Here is a 6,621-nt window from a genome sequence, read left to right on the forward strand (position 1 = left end):
AGCTTGTAGTGGGTACCCTGGGCTGCAAACATGGAGGCTTGACCTGCTGCAGCTGGTCAGCCCAGCCCCTCTCCAAGCCTTGGGGGGGCCAGTAGGGCTGGGCAGACTGCAACTGTTTCCAGAACCTGTACCCAGTCCTCCCTGCCCTGCTTGCCCTCACACTGGCTCCTTCCAGCTCTCTACCCAATGGCCAGCCCCCAGCCCCAGCTACTGAAATCAATTATGTCAATGATAGCCATTCTAGAAGGCGTCTGTGATGGGCTGGGCTCAGAATCACCTCCCCTGGGCTTGCTCCGTCCCTGGCTGTCCCCACAGCTGCCAGGCCCGGCCATGCTGCACTCACTGGGCATACTGGCCACCTGAGGCCAGGAGCAGTCACCCATCCTGACCCATATACCCAGAGCCCCTGAGACACCAAAGCCCAGTCCAGTATCTTGGGCAGTGAGGGACCGGCTGCTTGAACACCCAGCGGTGTCTGCCCTGAGCCCTACATCCCCGAGCCTGTGGTGAGGTCACGTTCAACCATGTTTCCAGGTGGCTGCCCAAGCATGAGCATGTCGCGGCTGCTTCCTACTTCCTCCTCCAGGTCAACGGACACCTGCCTGTACCGGGCTTCTCTCGAGGGGTTTTCCAGAGCCAGCCAGCTGGCTCTCCTCAGGTGGGGGCAGAGGGCACAGTGAAGAGCAACAAAGACATGAGCCTGTTAGGCTTGGGGACTCTTGTACCCCTTCATGCATTGGTTTGCTTGTTCACTGGTTGATTCATTCATTCATGTGTTCATCCCAAGCACTCCTGGGCATCAGAGAAGATAGGTGCACCTTGTCTGCCATGGCACATGTAAGTGACTCAGACCCTCTGGGGTTGGACGATTCGGACACAGTCATTGTCCAGGGATACAGCTTGCTCTAGACCAGAGGTTCTCACCTTGACCCATTTGGAGCCCCAGGAGACACTTGGCCAAGTCCAGAGACATTCAGATTTGTCACTTTCCCCTGCCACAGTGAGGACATGTCCATGTCTGTGTCCATCTGGTCACTCTCTGCATACCTTCTCCTTCCCCTGGAGGGAAGGCCCACCCCTTCTGTCTTTACTTTCTGGGATGTATATGTTTGTGTCTGGAGTTAGAATGCACCCCAGAGGACAGTGATGTGAATGCCCATGTTCACAGTGCTGCAGGCCCTGGTATGTCTTGCTTCCACACCTATGAAGGATGCCAGGCCTGGGTGACTGACTCATCAGGGTCTCAGGGATAGGAGGGACCAAACTTCCTGTGGAGGCCATAGGATCCTACCACTCGGTTCCCATTCAGGAAGTGGGAGGGTTGGAGTCTCAGGGAATGTTTTGCTGGGGAGACAGGGCTTCGAGGGCCTGAGACTCATGGGAGCTGAGTGAGTATGGAGGGGAGGAGATCCCAGGGCAGGTGAATGGACACCTTGTTGGGCAAAAACAGAGCCTCTCAGGACCAGGGAGACTACAGGAAGGGTCAGAGAGGGAGCAGTGAGCCCAGACTGGCTGCATGACTTTGACTTGTTCTGCAGGGGAGGTGGGGAGCTCGGATTTGGGATGGAGTCTCATACCACAGCCATAGTTCTGGAAATCGAGTGAGGCTGAGGCAGGGTGAAGGCCCAACTTCAGGAGGCTGGCCTGGAGGTCAGGCAGAAGCAAGTAGTGAGGACCTTGTCCTGGTGAGGAGATAGTGGGGAACAGAAGACAAGGAAGGTGGTTCTGGATCCTCAGGATAGGGCTGGCAGGTGCAAGGGGGGCAGTTAATGGATGCCCATCTGCATGGATGCCCACCTCCACAGATGCCCACCTACATGGATGCCCACCTCACAATTATTCACCTTCACAGCCCTCCTGTGCCCTCTTCCTGGTCACACATGTTCAAATCCTCCCAGACCCATAGACAGGGTTGTTCTTAATAGGGCATCCTGGGCATGTTATTCTACAACTTGCTTTTTCACGTCTCCAGGTGAGAGGAGAAAGGTCTAGCTTGTTCATCGCCATAGAGCAGGGCCCATGGGGGTAGGACCACAGAGTAGACCCTATGGTGGGAACAGGACACAGAGCAGGACCCTGTAGGGGGGCTCTGGAAGAGGGCTCCCCAGGCTCCTGTTTAACCCAAGTTGAAGACTCAGGCTGCCCATGTGCCCTCCACTCTCCAAAGGAAGCCACTCCTACGCTAACAGCAGTTACACAGCAGCCCTCCGACAGGCAGGCCCGGGAATGCCAAGAACCCAAGACTCTGTCCCTTCCCCTCAGCTGGGTGTGATGATGCCAAGAGAGTGCAGGCAACCCCACTCTGCTCATGAAAGGCACAGAGCGGACCCAGAACCCACTACCCCTGGAGATGTCAGCACCCTGCCAACGTCATCCCAGGATGCACCCACCAGCATCTCCTGCCCAAGGAGCCTGTGTAGACAAGTCATCCAGTGGGTGGCAGATTCCACAGGGAACCATCAGCCAGTCACTGGCTGATGAGTCAGGTACCCACTGGCAGGCAGAGCGCAGACTCTCACCCCTGCAGCAGGAGGAGCCCCCCTCGGGAGTGGGCTGAGGATCGAGGCAAAAAGACAGACCAAATCTAGGACCAGACAGAGGCAAAGCGGTGAGCATCCTTTGTATTAAATTGACAAAGAGTGAATGTCTTCATCAATTTAGAGTACACATGGTCTCCACAGCCACGGGTGCCACATCCACAACGCAACCAACTGCAGAGCCAAAGCATTTGAAAAAAAGTAATGAAAAACAATAAAACAACAGTAAAAAGAACTTAAAAAACAGTGTAACAACTATTTACATAGCATTTACATTGTATCAGGTATAAGTAATCTAGAGGCAATTTAAATTATGCAAGAGGGTGTGCACAGGGTTTAGGTAAATACTGTACCATTTTGTATCAGACACTTGAGCATCTGCAGAATTTTGTACCTCTAAGGGTCCTGGAACCAATCCCCTGAAGACACCAAGGGATGACTGTATGTTATACTTTTATTTTATTTTTATTTTATTTTATTTTTATTTATTTATTTATTTTTTGAGTTGAAGTCTCACTCTGTCGCCCAGACTGGAGTGCAGTGGCCGCTCCCAGTCACTGCAGCCTCCACCTGCTGGGCTCCGGTGATCCTTCCGCCTCAGCCTTCTGAGTAGCTTTTATTTTATTTTTAAAGATGGGTCTTGCTGTGGTGTCCAGGATGACCTTGACATCCTAGGCTCAAGCGATCCTCCTACCTCAGTGACCTGAGTAGCTGGGTCTACGGGCACGTGCAACCCCAGTGACTTATGTTATAATTTTAAAAAGTAACCCATCAGATTGAAGATAAGCCCACTATCTTTTATCTTTAGAAGTTCCTGCTCAAATGGGCAAGATTTCAACACAGACGGACTCTGCTCCGGCCCCTTCTCTCCAAAGCCTCCTCCTTAGCAGGCCTTCCCCAACCACTGCGGAAGAACATTCTGGGTTTTTCCCTCAGCTCCAGGCCCACCCCTAGGGGAGACAATTGATAACTTACTCTGTCTCTCTGGCCAGGCACCCCACCACTGTAGGTGTGAATGCTGCAGTCCACATATTCTTGGCACCCAGTACAGAAGCAAGTGGATGGACGAATGGATGAGGGACACAGGGAATAAGGTTGGACACATATCACTCCCTCAGAAACCTCCATAAAACCCACGTAGTTTGATGAATCACCCGTTTGATTCTCCTCAGAGCCCAGTCTTTCTGACCCAGTCTTGGTTGACCTCCTTGGTGTGACTTGCTCTCTGTCCCCGGTGCCTAGAAGCTCCTGCCACTTGCTTGGCCCTCCTGGACAGGGATAGATGCCTGAGGGATGAATGGATGGATGGGACAATTAATATGAATGAGTGAAGAGTGAATGAATGTGGGCTGAATGAATGAATGGATGTGGAATGAATGAATGAATAGAAAGCCACCCCTCCCCCAGAGCAGCCCCCAGTGCTTCAGCAGAACAGTTTCACCAGGAGGAAGCTCTCCTGACCTTGGACCTCACACAGTCAGATGAGGGGGGTTCAACTGAGAATGTTAAAAATAGAGACTGTTTAAAAATTTTTTTAGACTAACGGATGGAAATTCCCTTTATCAAAAGACGTCACTGTAATTCATCTCACAAAAGTGACATTCGCAGGAGCTAAGGGCTGATTCTTGAGAAAATAATGCACCCTCTGGGGGCTTCCCTGGGAAGGGTCTTCTTGAGTGAGGCCATGTTATGGTCCTAGTAAGGCTCGGCTGCTAACCCTTGACACCAATAAATTGAGAGGCAGAAAAACTGGTTGAAAGAAGTTTATTTCTGAATTTGAATCCAGGGAGCAGAGCTGGGCTCCTGGCCTTTCTGCTCACCCTTCAAGTTTCACAGTTTGTTTTAATAAGTTGATACCTATACATTGACTATGTGGCTAGCAGAGCATTGTATAGAACTTAAGTCACAGCCACATATTGTAAATGACTTTTATGATCCACATTTCCTCTGACACTGGTTACCAGAGGTATCTCATAGCTTCTTCTTCTTCTTCTTTTTTAACAGCTTCTTATTAGTAACACCTGGCAGAAGTGTTAATTAAGCTTGCCATAGAGTAAAGGGAGTTAACAGGGCCTAAGACATCATGTGTTACTACATGTTGTTACATACAAAAGTTATACAAATCACAAGACTTATGATTACCTTGATACTATATTATTCAAACCTGTGACTACTAAAAAAAGGGAGAAAATGGAATTTTTACATCTCTCAGTTAATTGGGCACAGTCTGCAGGGAAGTTAAAGATTCTTTGAAGTTACTTACCAGGGTGCACAGGAGACAAGGGGGAGCGCTCCTTTTGTTAACTCTCAGGAATGTGGGTATGTGTGAGCTCACTCAGACCCTTGCTGTGCCCTTCTCTAGCGGCTGTGGCAATATGGACAGACAATAGCAGGTTTCTGTATCAGCCAGGCTACTCGGGGGTGCTGGGCTGACACAGGTGTCTGTGTCCAGGGTGCAGCCTTTGGAGAAGTATCACCCAACAGTCATTGAGGAAAAGATACTAGGCCAGGTGCAGTGACTTATTGCCACAAAGAACCTGTTCTGTTAGTTTTATAGTCTATATTTTAACTTTAATGGTCGGTTGTGTCTAAACTCCAACACGGAGTGGGTGTGACAAGGCATGTCTGACCTCCCTTCCCATCATGGCCAGGAACTCAGTTTTTCAGGCTTCTCTGGGGTCCCCTTGGCCCAGAGGGGGTTCATTCAGTCTCTTGGGGGGGCTTAGGATTTTCCTTTTTGTTTACACTATTGATGAAATGATGCCAAACTCTGTAAAATATTTTAAGATGGTTTATTTTTGAACCAAACTTGAGAACTTAAGCCCTTAACACCCATCCTCAGGAGATCCTGAAAATGCGTGCCCACCGTGGTTGAACAGTGGCTTGGTTATACATGTTAGGAAGGCAGAAGTTACAAGAAGCCATAAATCAATACATGTGAGATATTCATTGTTTTGGTCGAAGAAGTTGGGACATTTCCAAGCAAAGCCTTGCAGGTCTTAGATTCAAAGATTTCTTGACTGGTTATTTGTAGTTTCTATCTAAGGATTTGGGGAATCAGCAGAGGAGGTGCTTCGTTAAGATAAGGGAGTGGAAAACTTCCTTGTTGATATGTAGATGAAGTCCTATATATGTAGCCGACTTCAGGGAGGACAGGTAAGTGTCTTACAAGGCTCCTGAGTCTGGGAACCCATAGGAGATGGTCTTGCAGAGCCATATACCTTCTTATTTGTTATATTATGCCAGACTCAGGCTGGAGAGCAGAATTTAGGATATAGGGTTACAGGGTAATAGATCCCTGTCTGGTGAATCCTTATCAGTGACTCCTAGAGCCTCTTAGGAATCTGGGCAAGAGAAAAAAAGGTCAAGTTTAGGATTCAGCACTGAACTGGGATGTAACTTTGCTAAAAGTCCCCGGGCAGTTCCAGTGGAACTGGGAATGCACTGGTGACTTAGCCCACCTGGGCAGGTGCCAAGAGCCAGGATGCCATGAAAAGAGGGCCAGAGGTAGCACCGGAAGATTGGGCTGTGAGCGGCCTGGTGGACAGGGTGTCTGAATGAAACGTAATTGTACACCTAACCCTTAACTGTACCCCACAAAACTATAATAAAAATACTGATTTTTATTTCTTGGGCTTCAGCCTCTTCACGTCTGGGAACCGAGGCTTGCCTGGCCTGCATGTGCTGACCGTGTCATGAACAATGTTATTAGGAGGGCCTGACGAGTCGAGTTGTGACTGCCCTTCTGCAAAGGTTTGCACATGGTGCTGCTGTTAGGAGAACACAGGAGGCTTGTTTCTGAGGCCATGGGTATTGAACCCAAAGCCGCAGAGCTGAACAGATTCAGCGGATGAAATGACGGGCCTCCACCTGCAGAGCAGCATTGCTAGTTTCCATGGGGCACAGCATGACCAATGGGGAGGGACCCAGGAGAGACACTTTCCCATCTTCCTCCCTCCCTTCGTCTCCCACTTCCACCCTCTTCCAACGGAAATCAAATCAGAGTTAGGGAAAGGGCGCGGACAGTTGAACCCATGGACCAAACAGAAGCTCTGAGGCCCCTAGATTTAGGTACAATCTCTTG

The sequence above is a fragment of the Carlito syrichta genome, unplaced genomic scaffold, assembly GCF_000164805.1.
Source record: "Carlito syrichta isolate Samal-C Ts95f unplaced genomic scaffold, Tarsius_syrichta-2.0.1 Scaffold302575, whole genome shotgun sequence".
NCBI classification, from domain to species: Eukaryota; Metazoa; Chordata; class Mammalia; order Primates; family Tarsiidae; genus Carlito; species Carlito syrichta.